Here is a 22,263-nt window from a genome sequence, read left to right as displayed (position 1 = left end):
CCTGACCCTGATACCATTTATGCTTCCCTAGTCATAGATCCTATCCCAGGTCACTGATTTCTATCCTCTGACACTACAACTACCCCCCAGTATGGGTCCTTATCACCTCATGCCTAGACAATAGCTGCTGGTGGGTCCCTTTGCATCAAGTTTTCCCCCCACCAGTCCATTCTCCATTTAGCCACCAAAATGAACACAGGTCTGACCATGTCCCCTCCTACTCAATAAATTCTAATGACTCCCTATTATCTAGAGAAGACACCAAAATCCTCCAGGATCCCCTATACTAAAGACCATCCCCAGAAAGAATCAGACAATTTCCTCTGGATCCTTATTCTAAAGTGCATATGAAATTCTTTCCATGGATCCTTGCCACCGCAAAAGTAAACCAAATGGAACTGCAACCATACCCATCTGGACAGAAAACCCAGTAGGCTCAGAGAAGTAGCCTGGAGTGGCAGTTCCTTCTGGAATGCACCTGTACTCTTCGCCTAAAGAATTTTAAAGTATTTTGTTTTCACAAATTGGCACTGAGTGTAGCTTAGTTTAATGCCAAAGGAACCCACCAATAAGAGTATTTCTCCTAAGCAGTCAAGGAATTTCAAGTTGCTGACATTAAACTCCTTATCAATACTCATAAAATTCAGTAATAAACAGTATCAACATTTAAACAATTAAATAAAGACTGCAAAATAATCTCAGTTCTCTAACTTGTCAGGGAAAATACACTAGAGGGAAAATACATAGAGCCTTTAAAAACTGTCAGTTTCTCTAGGAATTGGCTGTCTAGTGTATCTAAAATTAAAGTTCCTGTGCTAAGAATTTCTCTTGGGCATTTATCCCAGTCAAGGATCCACATGAATGGCGTGTAGTGTGTGCTTTCCCCACATAGGTTATGTGTTCATATCGGTCTGTTTTGAAGTTGCTGGAAGGGACAAAAACAGTGTTGGAGGTCTTGATCCTTGGGCAAAGGAGGTTCAGGCCCCTTACCTGAGGGCCCTGGTACCCCAGTTTGGTATTCAGGCTCAGAGAATACACATACAAACAAAGAATCCCCTGAAGCCAAGTTTTAATTATTTGATGGTATTTAGATTGGCAGTGATGTGAGACAGTCAGCACGGGTCTAGCTAAGAACAGGATGAGTTTAAGTAGAAGAATCTGACCTCTCCCCTTAATTAACAGATGACCAGATGTTAGCACCTCTAGGTGAGACCCTAGGGGAGGAGGCAATTCTCATTTAGGGGTTAGTCTGGGAATAAGGCAAGAACTGCGATAAGGAAAGGCATCTTCAGCTCTGCAGGACAGATGGCAGGAATTCTCTGAAGGCTGCCTTTCTATATCACAAGACCATTCTCAGGCATACTTTATTACACGGTCATATGGGTAGGAAGGAATTTTCTTACGCCTGTATCTGAAGGGAATTTTTCCCAGTTTTGTATTTCTATAGTTCAAAGTCTCTCTCAGGTGTAAACTTCAATACCAAATTATAATAGTTTGCCACATCACCAGAGTATACATCTCTAGTTTCTTCCCCAGCCCACCCCTCTGCCTTTATCCAAGGGACACTTTGATTCCTGCCAAGTGAGGAACTAGGAAGTTGGGGCCAGAGATTGCCCTCCTCCAAAAGAAAAGTTATCAGGTAAAACTATGTCTATTTTCCCTATTTTATAGAGGACCTAAATCAAGCTGACTTCCTGGTCACTATAAGGATGGTCCCAAGCCATATATATATATATATATATATATATATATATATATATATATATATATACACACACACACACATACACACACACACACACACACACACACCAGGGAAGGATGGTCCCTGAATGCCAGGTCCATAATGAACACATGTAGTGAATAGAAAATAAACCCATTTATCCACAGTGAGAGCAAAACTAAATTAAAGAAGGACAGTGGATAGAGCACCAGCCCTGGGGTCAGGCAGACCTGAGTTCAAATCTAGCCTCAGACACTTCATAATTGCCTAGTGTGTGACTTTGGACAAGCCACTTAACCCCATTGCCTTAAATAAACTTTTTTAAAAAAATCTAAATTGAAGAAAGTATACATATGAGAATATCCCAGACAATGGAAAGTAAATGAGCTATCCCATTGAAAGTGGGGTGACAACTCAACTCAACGAGTCTCTGATCTTACCCAAGGGGATGTTCCCTGAAGTCTCTGTATATAGTATAGAGACATAAATGAGGAACCGATTGTACATGACAACTTCTTCCTAAATGGTCTGCAATCTCATGCCTTCTATTTGGAATTTGGAAGTCAGAAGACTGGGATTTTGAGCTTTGAGTAATCAATCTCCACCAATAAGAGTTGTTTTATGAAAAGAAATTGTGAGTCAGTTATATATGCATCCACCTCTTGACAGAGTAATGATGGACAGAGTAAGGAGAGCTGAATGAGACTCTCCTATTTTTTGGACATGATCAATATGGGAATTTGTTGTTTTAACTATACTGCTTTCCCTCATGCTACAGATATGGATGTCTGTTAAAGCCAATAACAAACAAGATGAAAATGTGAAATCATTTGTAGGGAAACCTGAAGCTTAAGGTACTTGGAGATCACAAACCCTTTATAGGCAGCCACCCCCATGCTGCTTTCCAGTGGTCAGCAAAGAGAATGTAAACTCCTTTTTGCTTTCTTCTTTGGTGACAGAGTCATCTGAAGCTACAGATATCAATACAATCGAGATGATAGTGCACTAGGGGAGATGTAAATCTTAGTGTCATCTGATATTTGGCTTGTATACACCCCAGCAAATTGCAGCACCTTTAAACCCTGCCCTGTATCGGGGCTGCAGATCTAATCAGGGCCAGCTCTTGTTTCCACCAGCTGGATTCTCTGAGTTGCTATGGAAGGACTGAGGTTTCCACTGTTCTTTTCTGGTGGACCTTTATTGTTGAATGTTGCAGTGGCCAAGGGTGTGACACGGAAGCTGCATGTAATTAAGCAGCTTGGATGTGCCTCACTGAAACAACCTTTATGCTTTTGTTAGAAGGAATTTGTTTTTCTTTTCTGTCTCTTTTTACCAAAGGTAGGTAGGGTGGAAAGGAGAGAAAATAGATTTTTGTTCATTATTTTTTCAAAAAGAAAAAAATTATCCTTATATGAAATTTTAAAATATTTTATGAAAAATCACCCAAATAAACATTTCCATATACAAAGTCATAGACTTCTATTATGTACAGCTTGCTTTTAAATATGACATTAAATATAGCATATGGTTTTCATAGGTATCCAAGTTATGATTTTCCTGCTGAATTTCTTTTTATTCTTTTCTGTGTATTTAATAAAATAAGGGTTTTCCTTCTTTCTTTCCTCCTAATCTCCCTTTCTTCCTTTGTTTTCTTTCTTCCTTTCTTTCTTTTTTCTTCTTTTCTTTCTTCCTTTCTTGTTTTCTTTCTTTCTTTCTTTCTCTTTTTTTTCTTTTTCCTTTTTTTCCTTCCCTATTCCCCCTAAATCCCATCCCTCTCTATTTGAAAAGAAGAAAAACACAGTTCCTCTAAGCAGTAAGCAGGGTCAAACAAAACAAATCCCCTCATTAGTCATGTCTAAAGATGTTTGTCTCATCGCTTCTCGGCCTTTTGGCTAAGATCAAGTGTAGTATAAGATGTTTGTCTCATTCTGCCTTGTAGAGTCCGTCACCACTCTGTGAGGACATGTAAACCATGTTTCCTCAGGAATTGTAACTGGTCAGAATGATGAAAGTTGTTTTCCTTTACAATTTAGTTGTTACTCTTATCCTAATTGTCTTTTTGGTTCTGCTTCCTTTCCTCTATCAGTTTATTAAAATTTCCCAAAGTAAATGTCATTTCTTATAGGGCAGTAATATTCCACTTCCTTCATATAACAACAATTGTTCAGTCATTGCCCAGTCCAAGATTCTACTTTATTCTTTGATAAAACAAAAAGAGCTCTATTTCTGCATATATAGCATCTAGATGGGGCATCAGTAACTCAAAGACTACGTGCTGATGATGACTTTTGGATTGAAGTTCCAAATTTGCTTTCTAGAATGGCATTACCCATTCAGTTTCACCAACAGTGCCCCTACACATTTGTTCTGACAACTATTACTAATTTCCTTTTTTATTGTCTTTGCTAATGTAATAGATATTAGATGAGACATCAGAGTTACATTGGCATTTCTTTTTCTATCAGTGATTTTAAACTTTTTGTGTGGGGGGGGGTGGTGGTAGTATGGCTATAAAAAGCTTGGACTTCTCCCTTTGAGAGATTCCTGTTCAAATCCTTTGTTCCTAAATTCTGAGCCTGGAGTCAGGAAGATCTCTGGTGTCAAGACAATTAGTAGTTCTATGATCATGGTCAAGTTTGTTGATGTCTGTTAAACGTCAGTTTCTTCATCTGTAAAGTTGGGGAGCATAATAGTATGTACTTACCTTCGTCGTTGTGAGGATCAAAGTAGATAAAATTTGAAAAGTGCTTCCCAGTTCCTGGAATATATTAGACACTTGATGGATGCTGTTTATTTCCCGAATAAATTCCTTCTGTAAAGATATATTTATGCATGACCATCCACGGACATCCTTTTTCCCTCAGATGTCAGAATTTTATGAGAGAAACTTGCTGTCAAGTTTGCCCCAATGAATTATTTCCTTCTGAATTTTTCCCATATCCCAGTATTCATAGATTGCTCTTTGGGTAAAAGCTGTTAATTTCCCCATCATCAGAACTATCCGTTTTCGTCCTCCCTCCTTTTCTCAACCTGTAATCGTCCCTGCAAAGCGTATTTTTAATCTCCTTGCTCTTATGAGCTTTGATGATGTGACCTTTTCGGAACTCCTGACCAGGTAGTCCTTTTCTAAAAATAGACCACCTGTTCCGACACAGAGCAATCTCAAAGCAACGAAAAATCGTAAAACTCCTTATGACGTTTTTAGAGACCCCCGTCCACCCCCTTAAATAGTAATACGTTCATTTTGGGACTCAAAGGCGCAGCCTTAAATGGACACTTGCTAAAGAAATCTCCAATAATGAGTGTATCAAGGAACAAAGCACCGAAACAAGGACTGGGTGACAGAACGCGCCAATGTGAAAGCAGCAGGAAGCCCCGGTCCCAGGTCCATTCTTCTCCCAAGCAGAGCATGGCCCCTTGCCTGAATGAAGGCAGATCTCTTTCTGCCCTTTCAGCCAGGGAAGGACGGAGCAAAGGGAAGTGTAAAGCGGGTCCCTAATGAATCTGGGATTTGCCAAGTGGCCACCCAAGCCAGGCCGCCAGGCACGCCCTGGGAGCCCAGCTTATTCCCAAGGTGCGTGAACCTGAGGGGAAACAATTACCTCCAGGAGAGGACAACAAGGATTCAAAGTGCCGACCGGGGGGCTGGGCCCCAAGGCTGGCAGCAGAGGCCCGCGCTTGTCCCCGAAGCCTAGCTCGGGAGGTGGCTGGGCTGAGGCCGCTGCACAGGTAGGGCCGCTTTCTCTCAGCCAATGGCCCGCCATCTCCGAGGGCGGGCGCTAGCGGGCTGCGGGGTTACAAAGGCCTCCAGCTGAATGGGGAAGGAGAAAAGGGGCCAGGCCCGGCCCGGCTGGGGGCTGGGCCTGGAGAACGTGACAGATAGGTTTATGGAGAAGGCTCGCCCACAGCTGAGGGGAGGCGGGCTTAGAGGCCAGTGCGCAGGCGCCAGGGGGCCGGGGCCGCGGCCGGGAGGAGGGGCCGAGAGGACGGGGGGCGTGGCCGCTGAGGGCAGATTACGGGTTGGTAAGGGGGACGGGGCGGGCCTTGGTTCCCGATTGGTGGGAGAGTCAGGATTGACGGGAAGGTGCTGGGACCCGGCGAGGGGGGGAGGTGGCTGGAGCCTGGGGAACAAGATGGCGGCGTGGGCGGAGTGACCCGGCGGCTACGTCAGGGGCAGCAGCCTGAACGTCGCCCCTCCACCTACTGCGCCCGCTCGGAGCTGGCACGTCACCACCAAAACCTGTGTTGGTAGCGGCGGCGGCGGCGGCGGCGGCGGCGGCGGCTGGCGGCTGGCGGCGGCGGCGGCGGCGGCGGCGGCGGCGGCTGGCGGCGGCGGCGGCAGTGGCGGCAGTGGCAGCGGGCGCAGCGCAGAGCTTCACGGTTCGGAAGGCCCGGGCCTTCACAGACCCCCACCCCCACCCCGAGGCGGGCTCGACCCGGAGGAGGCGGTGCCGGCGGCGCCCAGGTTCCGATTGCGGCCCGGGCCCAGGCGGCTCCGGCCCAGACAGCTCCGGCCCTGCCGGCTGAGGCCTGCCCGGCCTGGTCTGCACCGCAATCCGCCGCCATAGGCATCCCGGCATCCCGCTCCTCCCCCCAGCCTCCCTCCCCCCCGGGCCCCCCTCTCCTCCCCTCCCCCCCCTGCAGGATGGCGAGCAGCATCGTCGGGGGCAAGTACGAGCTGCTGCGTAAGGTGGGGGCCGGCTCGTTCGGCGACATCTACCTGGCCATCAACATCACCAACGGCGAGGAGGTGGCCGTGAAGCTGGAGTCGCAGAAGGCCAAGCACCCGCAGCTGCTGTACGAGAGCAAGCTGTACAAGGTGCTGCAGGGCGGGGTGGGCATCCCACACATGCGCTGGTACGGCCAGGAGAAGGACTACAACGTGCTGGTCATGGACCTGCTGGGGCCCAGCCTGGAGGACCTCTTCAACTTCTGCTCGCGCCGCTTCACCATGAAGACGGTGCTGATGCTGGCCGACCAGATGATCAGCCGCATCGAGTACGTGCACACCAAGAACTTCATCCACAGGGACATCAAGCCCGACAACTTCCTGATGGGCATCGGGCGCCACTGCAACAAGCTATTCCTCATCGACTTCGGCCTGGCCAAAAAGTACCGAGACAACCGAACGAAGCAGCACATCCCCTACCGGGAAGACAAGAACCTCACCGGCACCGCCAGGTACGCCAGCATCAACGCCCACCTGGGCATCGAGCAGAGCCGCCGAGACGACATGGAGTCCCTGGGCTACGTCTTGATGTATTTTAACAGGACCAGCCTGCCTTGGCAAGGACTGAAGGCCGCCACCAAGAAGCAGAAGTACGAAAAGATCAGCGAGAAGAAGATGTCCACCCCGGTGGAAGTGCTCTGCCAGGGCTTCCCGGCCGAGTTCGCCATGTATCTCAACTACTGCCGGGGCCTGCGCTTCGAGGAGGCGCCCGACTACATGTACCTGCGGCAGCTCTTTCGCATCCTTTTCAGGACTCTGAACCACCAGTATGACTACACCTTCGACTGGACAATGTTAAAGCAGAAAGTTACATAAGGGCCAAGCCGGCAGGGGCCCCTCAGCGAGGAGGGTCAGCCGACCCCCCCCCAGGGGGCCAAACATGAAGAGAAAACATATGAAGTAGAGCAGATGATTGGAATAGGACTCTGTCACTCCCCAAATCGCACATTTTCATTCATATGTACACTTGCTAGTGGTGGTGGACAAGCAGTTCCTTGATAAAAAAAAAAAAGGACTTGATTTCATTATAAACTGACTGGTCAACATTGGTGATGCTACCTTCTGAGTTGTAGCTGCTGTGATCATAAATATCCACAAAGATAGTGAAACATGTCCAATTTTTGCATTTTAAGTGAAAAAGATTAACAAAATGATTAATGCAAGTGATGGAGAGAAATTGTGCATATGACATTTTTTGTTACCTTTTCTTGTCAATTACACTGCAGTGAAATCTCATTTCCTAAGAACAGCATGAACATTGTTCACCCACAGTTGTTGTAATATGTGTCAAATGCTCGAAATTGTGTACTCTTAAAGTATTTTTTCCCTCCCTGAGGTTTGAAAGTTGTAAAACATTCTTAAAATTGTTGACTTCTATGTGCAAGCCAGCTGACATGGTAGCAACCAAAGATTCAGACTGCCTGCTTACTGTGCTAGAAATAACAGCATCTAAAGTTAAGACAACTTAGTGTATTCTAGATTTTTTCTTTAGAACTCTACATTAACTATATTCTTGCTGTTAAAAAAAAATTGTCACAGAAAGTTACATCTTAAAACTGAACTTGTATGTAAGTTGTTTATGTAAATGTAATCACTGTAAACATCTATTTGACCTGTGATTGTGTTTTTATTTTGAAATGGGAGCTTTTTTGTTTAAAAATTCATTAAAACTAAAAATTGTTTCCATTTTAAAAAAGATGGCATTGTATATGTGTGATTAGTACAAAGGAGTTGAGAATGAGACCAAAGTTGGGAGCCTGGGTGACTGGGAGAATGGTGATGCCTTGGACAGGATTTGGAAAGTTGGGCAGAGTGAGAGGGGTGGGGGAAATAGGGGAGAGGGTGGAAATAATGATAGATACTGAGATGGACACTAGCAACTGTGGAAAGGGGGGAAGGGCAGTGGTGCCCTTAGACAAATTCCTGAGGCTAATGTAGGCCCTTTAAAAAAATGACTTGGTACATTTTAGCAGTCTTAAGAGGGAAATCAGGCTGCAGCACCCTGATTGAGGTCTCTGGCAATCACCATACTTAACATTGGCTTGCCATATAAACAGTCAAGTTCACATTTTGGTTCTAAACATTTCCTCCTAGTTCTTGGCAACTTTACTGTTTTCAAAATGTGCTCCCTGATGGGGTTTCCCACCTGGATAATGGTACAATTAAATACTTAGGGACAGATCACTGTAGCACCCAGATTAGGTTTCCAACTTCGAAATAAATTAAAGCATTCAGCCTAATTTCTCTTGGAACTAATACCATTAAAAAGTAAAAACAGGCCTGTTCTTTAATCTTCAAATTATTAATGTGAGAAATGTATTAAAGTAGAACTAAATTTAAAATCTTAGAAACTTCTATGAACAACTAACATAAAACTGAAAACCAACCAAAGCATCTCCAAATAATGATAGTGTTTACTTATTGCTTTAAGATTCACTTTACTATCTCATTTGATCCTCATGTCAGCCCTGGGAGGAAAACATTATTATTGTTATCCCTGTTTTAAAAGTCAGGAAACTGCAGCTGGCCACTTTAACTGACTTGTTCAAGGTGTCATATAGTTAGCAATCAGGGGAGGTTTTGAACTAAGGTCTTCCTGACTCTGGGTAATGAGCTCTATCTGGCTACTTAGAGACCTAATTACCCCACTAATCTCAAAATGACAAATGTGTACCCCATCAGATGGGGAAATGATTCCTAGTTCATTTGATGAAAACAAATATAAAAATAAATTTTACAATATTGAGTACTAAAATGTACTCACATTCCACCTATCTCCCAAGATCTACAAGCATAAAAGGCTCTCTGGAATTAATCTTGAAAAATAATTAGAAATCCAAAAAGAAAAAAATGTTATTAGTCTTCTCTGGAGGGATGCTCTCTTGAGAGAGAATGTTATTTCCCAGTATTTCTGAAAGAAGGATTTCCTATTACAAATTCCCTTTTCTCTGTTATGTTATTTTCTAGTCTAGCCTGAGACTTCTCCATTGACCTCTGGAATTGTAGGTGAATTCCTTGTGTTCAAGTGGGTGCTTTGGTTAGAGATGAAAATTATTTTCCTTGAGTGAATCAGATACCTCATACTAAGCATTTCTCCAACCGAAGATTATAGCTCTCTAAGCACAGCAATCAGTCTGTTTTGCTATTCTCTTCCTATCTTTATGATATCTAAAAAATTTCTTACCTTTTGGGGAGTTTTTTGCAACCCTAAGTTTTCCTTCCCTTCTTTCTGCTATTCTTTTTTTGGGGGGGGGTGTTTTCAGGAGGTCTAGCTTTTACTACAGATTCCCATTGATAGCTAGATGAATTCCATGGAAGAGCCATGGGCTGGAATTGGGAGACCTGAGTTCAAAGCCTCAGACACTTGCTAGTCATGTGATCCTAGGCAAGTCATTTTGTGTGCCCGGATTTCCTTCTCTCTAAAATGAGGCCAGGGTGTGGTAAGACTCAAATGAGAGAATATTTATAAACCACCTAGAATAGTGTCTGGTACACAGTAGGTACTTAATAAATGTTTGTTCCTTTACCTCCCTTTGCTCTATATCAGACCCTAAAACGACTGCTGGTCCCTATTAAGTCACAAATTCCATTTTTCTGCTATTAGACAAGAGAATAGAATCAAAACTCGTCCTTTTTTAAAAAATTGAATCACCTCATCAGGAATCAATCCAAGCCATGTGGTAGATTGGTTCATGTGCTAAACAATTTCTGTAAGAGGGAGAATGAATCTCAGAACTGGATGAAGAGTGTCTGAGTAACTGCATTGGAGAGGTTGGTATAAACATAGTATTTCCAGCACACCTCTGAGAAGTAAAGGGAGAACATCTATGGAAGAGCAAAGAGAAATCCAAGAGTCGCTGACTAAAGCCATCTTGGAGCAGAGGTCCCAGGCTGAGCGTATTTCTGACACTGATGCCAGCTCAGGAGAGCCAATTGTTAAATTTCCAATGTTGAGTATTTACACTGAAAATTAGCAGATACTACAAATCTGGACTTGATTTATTCTTTTGTTGATCATCTAGATTTATGAAGGTGATGGGGAAAATGTGAGCAATGCAGAATAAATTTTAAAGTATGTTAGTGTATTTTTTCCCAAGAGAATAGGTTGTTAACTATTTGACAACCCCTTTCCCAAAGCTTGACTATCCATACATAGTGTAACATAACTTGCTGTTTCATTACCCAAATGTTTGCAGTAAATTGAATTTTGTCACAAGTACAAGGAGGTAAAAAATTAACTAAAGACCCCCAAACTCTGTCTAAGGTGTTAAAAAGTTTCTTTAACTGGGGGCTTGGAGTGACTGTGAAAGAACTTGGAACTTTACTTCTAAAATAAACAACCTAAAAACCAAAAGAGAAGAAATCCAAATGAACCTTAAATTTGGTTCTAACAATACTTTAACCCCTTGGCTTCAAAAGAGCTATTGTAACATTTCTCCCCAAGTCCACAAAATTATGTTTCTCTTTTCATTAAATCAATTCATTTTCTCTTAGTAAAACTGAATTTCAGAACCTTAAATCTGGCTACTTCCCATCATGTTTCAAATCCTCCATTAGTGTTGTTAGATCTAGTTTCCCTTTTGTCTGTGCAACATCTCTTTTAGAAATGAGCACAATTTTCTTAGGCACCTTAAATCTCCTGAATAATGTTGGAGGATCTGCCTGGAGGCAGATCAGGGGTGTTGCTCCAGGTTTATAAGCACAACTTTCCTTTTTTCCCCACATGAAACATTTCCAATTTGATTTCCAATTTTCCAATTTTTATTTTGATTCTTTTTAGGTGACTTTGTTTCCAATATTTTCATCATTAAATCCTACCAAATCATTTCAAAGAAGCATACTGGGTTCAGTGAAATAACTTTTCCTAGCAAAACAAAATGTTTTTCTTTTCTCAATAGTTTACGTGACATAATCTGGGGGGGAAATTTTCCCACCATGCCCTTTTCTTAGAAATTACAAACAAACAAACAACCTACCCCTCCCCCTCTCAAAAAACCCCTTCCCTTCTCCATGTTGGAAAGGGGAATATATAAGCACCAAATAAATCTGGAAACTCAACAAGGCAAACCAGTTTTTCTGCTTTTGAAGTCACTAGGGAGAAAAACTTTAAAAATCCATACTTCAATTCTGTTCAGACTTAAAAACCTTTTTCAACAAAATGAATTTCAAGAGAAATTTAAAAAATAAAATTGCTTTTGCTTTATGGTAAATCCCTGCTTTGTTTACATAAACCAAAGTCTGTTTGTTTTTTGCAAGGTAATTGGGATTAAGTGACTTGCCCAGAGTCAATCAGATTGGAAGTCTCCCTTTTGGAGGATCCTCAAGATATCTTACTAACTACTGTTGGTATGCAGAGTCTGGCTTTAAAAAAAATCACCAACTCAATTGGAGAATCATGCAATTGAGAAGCTGGTTTTGGACCTCATTGACCAACAGTCAATGAAGTTTGAAACATAAACTGAATGGTTTCCAATCCCCCTGATGCTCTGCCTCCTCTATTATGGCTCTGATATATCTATAGCAGCAGTTTTGAAGCTTTTCTGTCTAGATGATCATATACTCACTCCTAAAATCAGAATAAATATGCATACACTAATCAAGCCATCAATAAGAAGTAGTGAGAGCTACAGATCCAAAGAGGAACAGAATCATGGCCAAATAACCATTAGAGTGTCTGGTAGGTTGACCTTCCTTTCAAATGGTCAGATCAGGGCAACTAGGTGGATAGAGTATGATCCTGGAGTCAGGAGGACATGAGTTCAAATGCCCTCAGACACTTAATAATGGCCTAGCTGTGTGACCTTGAACAAGTCACTTAACCCCACTGCCTAAAATAAGATTTTAAAAGCTATCAAATGGTCAGATCCCATTAACATTCATAGGAGACAGCAAGACAAGGCAGGTAAATGCTGTGGAAAACCTGCAAGGGTTCAAAATGTTCCTTTACTCTATTTAGCTGACAACAGAAGACTTTCAAAATACAGCAAGGAGATCTAGAAATTCATGGCCCAAAACACCATTTCAATCTATAATGAAAACTAGTCTGTATTTTAGACACAAATCTGCCAGAGACAATTTTTTTAAAAATTATATATGTGGATGAATTGTGAATTTCATTCACTGGGCAGAGTAACAAAGAATTGAATGGAAAAAAATAGAGGGATTGTCTCATCCGGCCAGTTTTTAAAACTGCAGCCTGTTCCAGCTGTGCATTCAGTCAAAGGTGATTATATCTATCCACATGAGAAAAGATATAGAGTGCCTAATGGGTGGAGATCTGGCATGCCCAGGACAAGCTCCTCAGGGAGCCTCATATTAGGTGAGACATGATGAACTGAACTGGTGAGAAGGAAAGGACCAGGTTCTCTTTTTTCTGGCTCTCTCTCTGCTGCTTTTGCTTCTGTTCTGTTCCATTTGAACTCATCTATTATAGGTATCTGTGGTGGTCCCCACCAGAGTCCTGAGACCTTGGAGCTGGGATTGTACTGTTGCCAGCAAAACTGGGAAGGCTTTTGGACTTGTGTGCTCTATGGCAACTGAGCCTCCCCCTTCTCTCATTATAAACTGAAGTGGAACAAGGGGGGAAGTGGGGGAGGAGGATTATGCCTCCCACAGGTCCAAGGAGTGAATTTGTACATTACAGATTTTACTTTTTGAAGTCAATATTCCTTTGTAAAAGCTAATTCCCTACCACAAACACAATTAAAAGGAAAATCACTGGCCAGAGCAGGAGCTATTAGCAAAGAGTCTAGATAACCCAAATTTCTTTGAGGGGAGTTTGAACTAAAGAACCCCTTGGGAAGAGGTAAAATTTAATATACCTGGTCTTCAGGCAGGGGTGGGGGGGATCAGGGTATTAAGTGACTACACACACACACACACACAAAGACCGCAGCTGTGGCAACAGTATCCAGAGCACTGGCCTTGGAGTCAAGAGGACAGGAGTTAGAATCTGAATTCAGATACTTGATACTAATTAGCTGTGTGATCCTGGGCAAGTCACTTCACTCTGACTGCCTGGAATGCAGGATCATCTCCAGTTGCCCTGATTCTTATCTGGCCACTGGACTCAGATGGCACTGGAGGAGAAAGTGAAACTGGTGACTTAGCACAGCACTCCTCATTCCAATCCATTCATGTGCTCATCATGGCATCACCTCCCTGTCATGGTCTTCTTCGAGAATAAAGGACAAACTTTATTATTATCTGGACACATGTATACGTATAAATACATACACATAATCACCTCTGCTCAGAAAATGCAAAAATCCAATGTCACTAATGAATTATCATCTTCCCCACTCCAAAAAAAGGGGCAAAAAAAAAATAAGATCAAAAGTAATTAAAAGGTTCAAGTAAGAATTTCAATTCAAAAAATTCCATTCTATCAACCTGAGCATTACCATAACTAAATTTTAAGGAGGATTCTTTCCTGAGCACATGAGGCCTCTCCATTTCAAAACTGTCCTTTTGAGGTAAAAACAGATTTCAGTGCAGGTCACTATTTTGAATGCTTCTCAAACCTCCTAGATCACCACCTCCACTCAGGCCCTGGTAGAGGTAACCTTGGAACAAGAGCCATAGGAAAAGCAGTTTCCAGAGACCACTGACCTTGCTTCCATCCTGGCTCTGGAATCCAGTACCCAAAGGAACAACCCTTGTGGACCAAGGCTGAGGGAAGGTAAGCAGATGAGTTGTGTGAATTGCAGTACTCCTGAGGCAGTAAACTTTTTTTAGATACAACCCCCCAAATAGTTCATCAGATGTTTACAGACCCCACAGTCAACAGGAGCTTTTGGAGGCATGTTTCTATAAATTCGTACCACCAAATTCCTAATAATGTAACATGACTAAACATCAGAACCTGAGGTCATTTTATCAATGGAAGCGACAATAATGAAGAGGTCTTGGCTGCTGTATCCTAATGATTACAGAGCCTTCCACATAACTTGTAGCTGAAATCACCTTTAGATGTTGTCATCCCTATGAGATTCTGAGGTCCTTGAAAACAGGGACTGCCTAGACTTTCTCTTTGGATTCCCAGAGTTTAGCACAATGATTTGCTCTTAGGAAGTCTTTATCAAGGAGTCAAAGGTGGAGAGTATGAGTGCTCCAAAGGTGACCGGGGTTTCGATGTCATCAAGAAAGGGCCAGCTTTCATTGAGTACCAGAAGGTGGTGGTGTAAGAAAGGAAAAAATTTAAGATGAAAGAGAAATTTGTTGATTATGGCAATGTTGGTCCAGAGACTGTTAGGGGAAGCACCTGGGTCTTGGACTGAGGGGAGTGGGAGGGAGGGAGAGAGACTAGGCATGGGAAACGGTTTTATTTCAGAAACTCCAGGTTCCTAATCACTGAGATGGAAGAGTGCTAAACGTTGAGGAAGAAGTTATGGCAAAGTATTAGTTGTTGGAAAAGAGGTTTGTTGAGGGAGGCAGGGGATTCAAGGGTCTCCATAGAATTTTCCCTCTTAGCTAGTGGCCATATACAGATAGCTAGCTTTGAAGAGAGAAATGCAAACAAGGCAGACCCTGAGCTTTTTAATGGGGCTTATCTTTCTAATATTGCCTCTTGAATTTTTTTATTATCATTACTATATAGAACTGCTGTTGATTTTTGAGGGTTTATTTTATAGAATGAAACTTTACTGAAGCTGTATGTATGTATGTATGTATAGAAACAAACAGGATAGATTAGAGATCATCTCAGAGAGAAAACATTAAGATTAAGGGGAACGAAAAAAGACTTCTTGATGAGATTTGAAGGCAGCCAGGGAAACCAGAGGTAGACATGAAGAGGGAGATCCTGTACACCCGAAGGGCAGCCTTGGGAAAGGACTAGATATGGAAATGGGCACCCGGGGGCACTATATTGGCTACATGGGGGGAGGGGATTAAGAAGCTGTAAGAATGTAAGGAGCTGAATGTAAGAAGACTGGAAAGGTGAAAGGGGGGTCAGGTTAGGAAGGAATTTAAAACCCAGTCCAAGGGATTTCTATTTGATTCTGGCCATTTGAGTTCACTGACCAAGGTGACATGGTCAGACCTAAGCTTTAGGAAAAACTGAGTGGAGGATGGATGATGGCAGAGGGAGACTTGAAGCAGGAAGCCAATCAGAGGGCGTTTAGGTGAGTCATGCGGGGGGGGGGAGGGAGGGGGGAGTGCATGAGGGCAGGGTCCTAGGAGGGAAAGAGGCACATACTAGTGATGTTACTAACGGAGAAAAGCCAGGGCTTGGCCACTTAGGGCGAAATCCACCTGGATTTCGAGTCTGGATGCCGGGGAGGAGGGTAGCCCTTGACTCCAGTTTCAAGTCCCGCCTCCCCATCCCACCCCACCCCATCCCAAACACGTTCTCTTGGTTTAGTAGAGGATTTGGGTGAAAGGGGTGGGAGGGAAGGAGAGATTCAGCCTTTCCCTGCACCCTCACCCCACCACTCCGTCTCTCCACCCTTGCTTTGCTCCTCGTCCTTCTGGGTGCGGGCCTCTTGGGTCTCGAATTCCCTCCCTCGCCCTCCCGCCCTCACTCTCCCCCTCCCACCCAGTCCACCGCCCTAGGAGCGGCTCCAGCCCAGACGGAGTCCGGGGCCCCACTAGCTCCCCAATCTTACGGGTCTAACTGAGGCAGGGGGACAGCCGAAGGGGGGCAGCGCCCTCGGAATACAACTGTACCACATTGTCTCCACTGCCTGCTCCCTCCCTCCAGCAGATGCTGAGCCGAGTCCACTCAGGGATGCTCAAAGGGATGCTCAAAGGGATGGGCTGGACCAATTGTGCGTCATGGACGATTTGGCAGTCGGCATAAACGTAAAACAAATTGCATAAGAGAAAATGCATAGGCTTACCAAGGCAAAAATGTATGTGCCTAATACACTTATCTGAATTTTTTTTTAAAGCTCATGCATCCTAGGTAAACCCTGGGAGCTGTAGGGAAGGAAAGGAAAACCGTTAGCTCACTACAATGTCTGATAAATCAACTCCATGACCGCAGTGACTGGGTGGGCGATTATTCAGCATTAGACAAAAATGACTGGGAAAAGATGGAAAACATTTTATCAGAAAAGAGGTATAGCCCCACATTTCACCTAGTATATCAAGACAAACTCCAAATGAGATATAAGACATCATAAACAAATTAGAAGAGCTAGCCAGAAATTACCTTTCCGATCTATGAACAGGGAAAGAGATCCTGACCAAACCCGAAGTACAGCTCTGGGCCTGTAGCTGGCAAGTCATTTCACCTTGATCTTAAGCCATTGGAGAAAGAACCAGCAAACCACTTCAGAATTCTTGCCAAGGAAAAAACCCCATAGTCTAGCCACTTTTTGGCCATCTAGATGGAGTAATCGAGTCATAGGGTCTGGAGTCAGGAAGACTCATCTTCATGAACTGAAATCCAGTCTCAGACACCTCGTAACTGTGTGACCCTGAGCAAGTCATTTTGCCCTGTTTGTCTTGGTTTCCTCACCTGGAAAATAAGACAGAGAAGAAAATGACAAATCATTCCAGTATCTTTGCCAAGAAAACCCTCATAGGGTCACAGAGAGTCAGACATCATTGGGAAAAAAATTCTAAAAGACTACACCTTAAAATCATTCAGTTACAATTTGTTGTTGTTTAGCCCTTTAGTTGTGTCTGACTGTTTGTGACCTTATAGACCATATCATGCCATGCCCTTATGTCCTCCACTATCAGAGTTGGTTCAGGCTCATGTTCATTGTTTCCCTGATACTGTGTAGTTTTCTCATTCTTTATCTTTCCTTTTTCCTTTGCTGCCCCATGTTGCAATCTAACCCTCGTTTATTCCTTACAAATTCCCTCCTTTGATACTATTTTGTACTATCACTTTCTTAGAGAGTTCAAATGGTTTCAAATTCAAGATAAACCCAAGAGAGCCAAGTTCTTGAATGTCTGTATAATCAACATGGCCAGAACCATACTAAAAACAAAAGAATCATTAAAATTCTCATGAGATGAATTAGAAAATTCAGAACAAAATTCCCTTGGGATATCCCTTAAAAACATTATAGCAATGGTGCACACTGTGGGCTAATTCTTGTTCAGCTATTCTAAGGATTCTCCCTAGTCACATAACAATTAATAAGAAGAGAAACAGTAAGGCTCCTTCCTACTTTTGGTTTATTCCAGACAGTTTAGTTCCATGCTCTCCTCAAATTCCAGTCTAATTACGCAGTATAGACCAGAGCACTCAGCGTATTTGTTATAAAATAGTTAAAATTTCTACATCAAAAAAATCACAATACCAGTTCCTATATCTATTCCCCCTAGGACAGTATCAAACAAATCATTATTGGCCCAAGAATGAACCCATTTGGATCCACTGGCAAAAGCCTTCCACAACAGCTCTGACTAGTGAGTACATAAGGTAATAGAACCTATTAATATTGGTTTTTGAAACAATTCATTAAAAGTGCTTCACTAAGCTAGGGTTGTTAAAAAGTGCCACTAGAATCTGTCAAGACCTGAAAGTAGAAGGACTATCATTTCTAGAAGTGATATTCTGAAATACTGAATGAAACCAACACCACCATCTAGGCCTTATTCGAGCATAAACATGACCACACCTATCAATAGCAATTAAAAATCTGTTAGGCAAAGGTGCTAATTCAGAATAAGAGTTTCTATGTAAGGAATGAGATGGTGCAATGGATAGAGTGCTGACCCTGAAATCAGGTGGGCCTGAGTTCAAATCCTACCTCAGACACTTACTAGCTGGGCAACTTTGGTCAAGTTGTTCAAACCTGATTGCCTTATATCCAAGGCTATCTCCAGTGTTCCTGATTCATATCTGACCACTGGACCCAGATTACTCTATTATTTTGTTTGTTTTATTTTTAGTCTAAGAAAATTATGTCTAACAGAGTACTACATTTTCAGGCTCATCAACCATACTTCCCTCAATTTTCCACTCACAAAATCCTCTGGTAAAAAAAGACATAAGTGCTTTCACTCACATCAGGGTTGATTTGAGGTTTGTCCTTCATCCTCAAAGAAGACCATAACATCAGGGAAGTGATGCTGAGACAAGCACATGAATTAGATTTCAATGGGGGGGGGGGGTTGTGCTAAGTCACCAGCCTTACCTTTTCCTCTGGAGTCATCTGGGTCCAGTGGCCAGAGAAATAGGAATCAGGATACCTGGAGATGGCCCTGGATGAAAGGCAGAGTGAAGTGACTTGTCCAAGGTTACACAGCTAGTAAGTGGCAAGTGTCTGAGGTCAAATTTGAACTCTTGTCCTCCTGACTCCAAGGTCAGTGCTCTATCCACTGCACCACAAAGAAAATATGCAAACTCCCCATTGTTTTTCATCAAGGTAGAAGACATTTGAGGGCCTGGGTAATATAAAGAGTAATAAAGAAGCCTATCAAAATGGCCCTTTTTCAGATTACTTTATTCCTTTGTACAGGAGAAAATTTGTTTTGTTGTTCTGTTATTTCAGTCATCTCAGACTCTTGTGAACCCATTTGAGGTTTTCCTGGCAAAGATATTAGAGTGGTTTGCCATTTCCTTCTCCAACTCATTTTCCAAATGAGGAAACTGAGGCAAACAGGGTATGGTAACGTTGCCCAGAATCACATAGCTAGTAAGTGTCTGAGGCTGGTTTTGAATGCAGGTCTCCTTGACTGTGTTCTTTCCACTGCACCACCAAGCTGATTTTATACTTTAGTCCTTTAATAGGAATAATAGTCTATTCTTGATTTGGAGCTGGTTTAAAATATGGCTGTTGTGTATCCAATTAGATCTCTCCTAAAGCAATAACACCTGGAAGTGTCCTTCCTAATGTGGAGGGCTAATTTATTTTGACAATGGAAGATCTTGACATACAAATTATCTCTGGATGAGTCCTGATGCATCAATTTCTCAAGTCATCTTGCCAGGCTCAACTTACCCCCCACTATGCTTCTCCTATAGAAGAAAGTAAAACCTTCAAATATTGTATTTCATTCTGATTGGTCTCAAGAGTAGGAAAGAAAAAGGTCACATCCTCAAATTCATGGCTTTCCCAAACATTAACTAAAAGGGAGAGATGCCTCTAGCTAGAAGGTGGAGTGAGACTTTTCATCAGGGCTGAGATATAGTACTAAGTCAACTTAATTCCAAAGACTATTGCATTCAAAATTCTTAAAGAATTCTTTAATGTTCTATTCATTCTTAGTTTGTTCTGATGTCTGGGGATGGTAAGGAACAAGAACTAAGGAATCTGTAGACACTGGCATAGTTCTAGAAGGAGATTAGCTTTAAGCTCCAGGTATTATGTAGGACTCCAGATATTTTGTGCATTATTATAATTGGTGGTGATGATGCTGGAGTAGGCTCAGACTACCAGACCTATCTGGGAGTCCTCCGGAAAAATGGAATTGGAAATAGCACTAGCAATGATCACCTACTGCTGAAGACTTGTGTATCTCATGACCTCATCAGAAACTCTGTTTTCTGTTTACCTAAGTGTAATAAATCTTCCTGGTTGCACCCTTGTAACAAATATCGGTATCTAATAGACTGTGTGATAGTGAGAAGAGACAGACAAGATGTGAGAATGAAGAAGGCATTTTATGTGGTGCAGAGTGCTGGACTGATCCTCTCCAAGCTAAATATTCACATTCAGCAGAAGCGGTGGCCCCCAGGCAAAATGATTACTAGAAGAATGAGTATCAATAGATTAGAGGTCTCTCTGCACAGGAACAGTTTGCTGCTACCCTGGAGGGAAAGTTGAACCAACACACATTTGGCAACAGTGATGCAGAAAAACAATGGGCAACTTTCAGAGATCTGGTGGAGTTGTATCGCATTGCATTTACTCATCTGGGTCAGAACACTTGCAAACATCAAGACTAGTTTGATGAAAATGATGAGGAAATACAGAAGCTGCTAAATGAAAAGCAAGAACTCCACAGGGCTTACCAGCAGGACAGTTCATGCATTTCTAAGGAGGCAGCATTTGATTCCATCAAAAGTAAAGTCCAAGCAAGCCTTAGAGGAATGCAGAACTCTTAGCTCAGTAAGAAGGCAGATGAAATACAGTTTTATGTAGATATTAACAATCCAAAATGCTTTTATGATGCCCTAAAGACTATTTATGGGCCAAAGACTTATAGTGCATCTCAACCACCCAGGGCTGATGGAGCCACATTGATTAATGAGAGGAACATTATCCTTGAGAGATGGGTTGGACATTTCCATAGTGTTCTTAATAGATTGTCATCAACCAAAGCAGAAGCCATTGACCGTTTACTTCAAGTTGAAGTCAATCCATCACTAGCAGAAGTTACAACTGAAGAAAAGGTTTTGAATGCCATTAGGCTCCTTTCATGTGGCAAAGCACCTGGTGCTGATAATTGAGATTTACAAGGTGGGGGGATCCATTGTTCATACAAAAGCAGACTGAAATTTTCCAGGAGAGATTGTCCCCCAGGAACTCAAGGGTGTTTCCATTGTCTATCTCTATAGATTGCCTTGTGATCATCACAGAAGTGTTTCTTTTTTAGTCATTACCGGTAAGATTCTTGCCAGAGTCCTTCTTACTTGACTGATCCTTCACCTGGAAGATGGTCAGCTCCCTGGGAACCAGTGTGACCTCAAAAAGGGTCGAGGAACAGTTGATATGGTATTTGCTGCCCAAAAATTCTGGGAAAAAAACGTCAGTAGGAGAGTAGAAGTCTGTATACAATGTTTGAATATCTGTCCAAAGACTGATAACTATCAGTTGTGGAAAAATTATGTCAAAATTTGGTTGCCTAGAGAATTATGGATCGATTCTCTGGTCTTGTGTTAATTTCGGCGTAACAATGAACAATGAAAAGAGCTGCTATAAATATTTTTGTACATATAGGTCCTGTTCCTTTAAAAAAAACTTTTTAACACCTTAGACAGAGTTTGAGTTCTGTGCCTTCCCTTTCACTTAAATCTGGTTGTAGTTAAATTTTGACCTCCTTGGGGTTGAGACAAAATTCAGTTTACTGGAAATATTTGGGTAAGGACAAAGCAAGCTATGTTACGCAATCTGTGCAGCCTTTGCCTCATATTTTCCAGTAGGGTAAGATAGATTTCTGTACCCAGTTGAATGTGTATGTTATTCTGATGGGTGTAAGGTTCATTCACTCCCCTTTTACCACTACTCTGCCTTCCCTTTATTGTAAAAGATTTTCTTGCCTCTTTTATATGATATTTATACCATTTTATCTCTCCCTTTCCCTTTCTCCCTATATATTCCTCTCATCTCTTAATTTTATTTTTTAGATATCATCCCTTCACATTCAACTCACATCTGTGCTCTCTGTCTATATTTATTCCTTCTGACTGCCCTGATAATGAGAAAATTTATATATTATCAGTATCATCTTCCCTTATAGGAATAGAAACAGTTCAACATCATTAAGTCATTTATGATTTCCCTTTCCTGTTAATCTTTTTATGCTTCACTTGAGTCTCATATTTAAAGATCAAATTTCTATTCAATTTTTGTCTTTTCATCAGGAAAGCTTGAAAGTCCCCTATGTTCATCTTTCCCCCGATAGAGTATGCTCAGTTTTGCTGGTAGTTGATACTTGAGTGTAATTCAAGATCTTTCGCTTTCTGGAATATCACATTTCAAGGGCTATGATCTTTCAATGTAGAAACTGTTAAATCTTGCACTTTCCTGACCATGGCTCCATAATACTTAAATGTTTCTTTTTGGTTGCTTGCAATATTTTCTCCTTGAACCTAGGATCTCTGAAATCGGGCTATAATATTCCTGTAAGATTTCATTTTGGGATTCTTTCAGGAGGTGATTGGTGGATTCTTTCAATTTCT

General features: G+C 42.2%; 2 pseudogenes; both read left to right on the top strand.

The window, feature by feature from the left end:
• The first annotated feature begins 3,595 nt into the window (after positions 1-3,595).
• LOC141503865 (U2 spliceosomal RNA) lies at positions 3,596-3,677 on the top strand (annotated as a pseudogene).
• A 2,390-nt stretch (positions 3,678-6,067) lies between these two features.
• Positions 6,068-8,123, top strand: LOC141496830 (casein kinase I pseudogene; annotated as a pseudogene).
• The last annotated feature ends 14,140 nt before the right edge of the window (positions 8,124-22,263 follow it).

This window comes from Macrotis lagotis, chromosome X (assembly GCF_037893015.1).
Source record: "Macrotis lagotis isolate mMagLag1 chromosome X, bilby.v1.9.chrom.fasta, whole genome shotgun sequence".
Lineage (NCBI taxonomy): Eukaryota > Metazoa > Chordata > Mammalia > Peramelemorphia > Peramelidae > Macrotis > Macrotis lagotis.
Note: the sequence above shows the minus strand (reverse complement) of the source record. Positions and strands in the feature narration are given on the sequence as shown.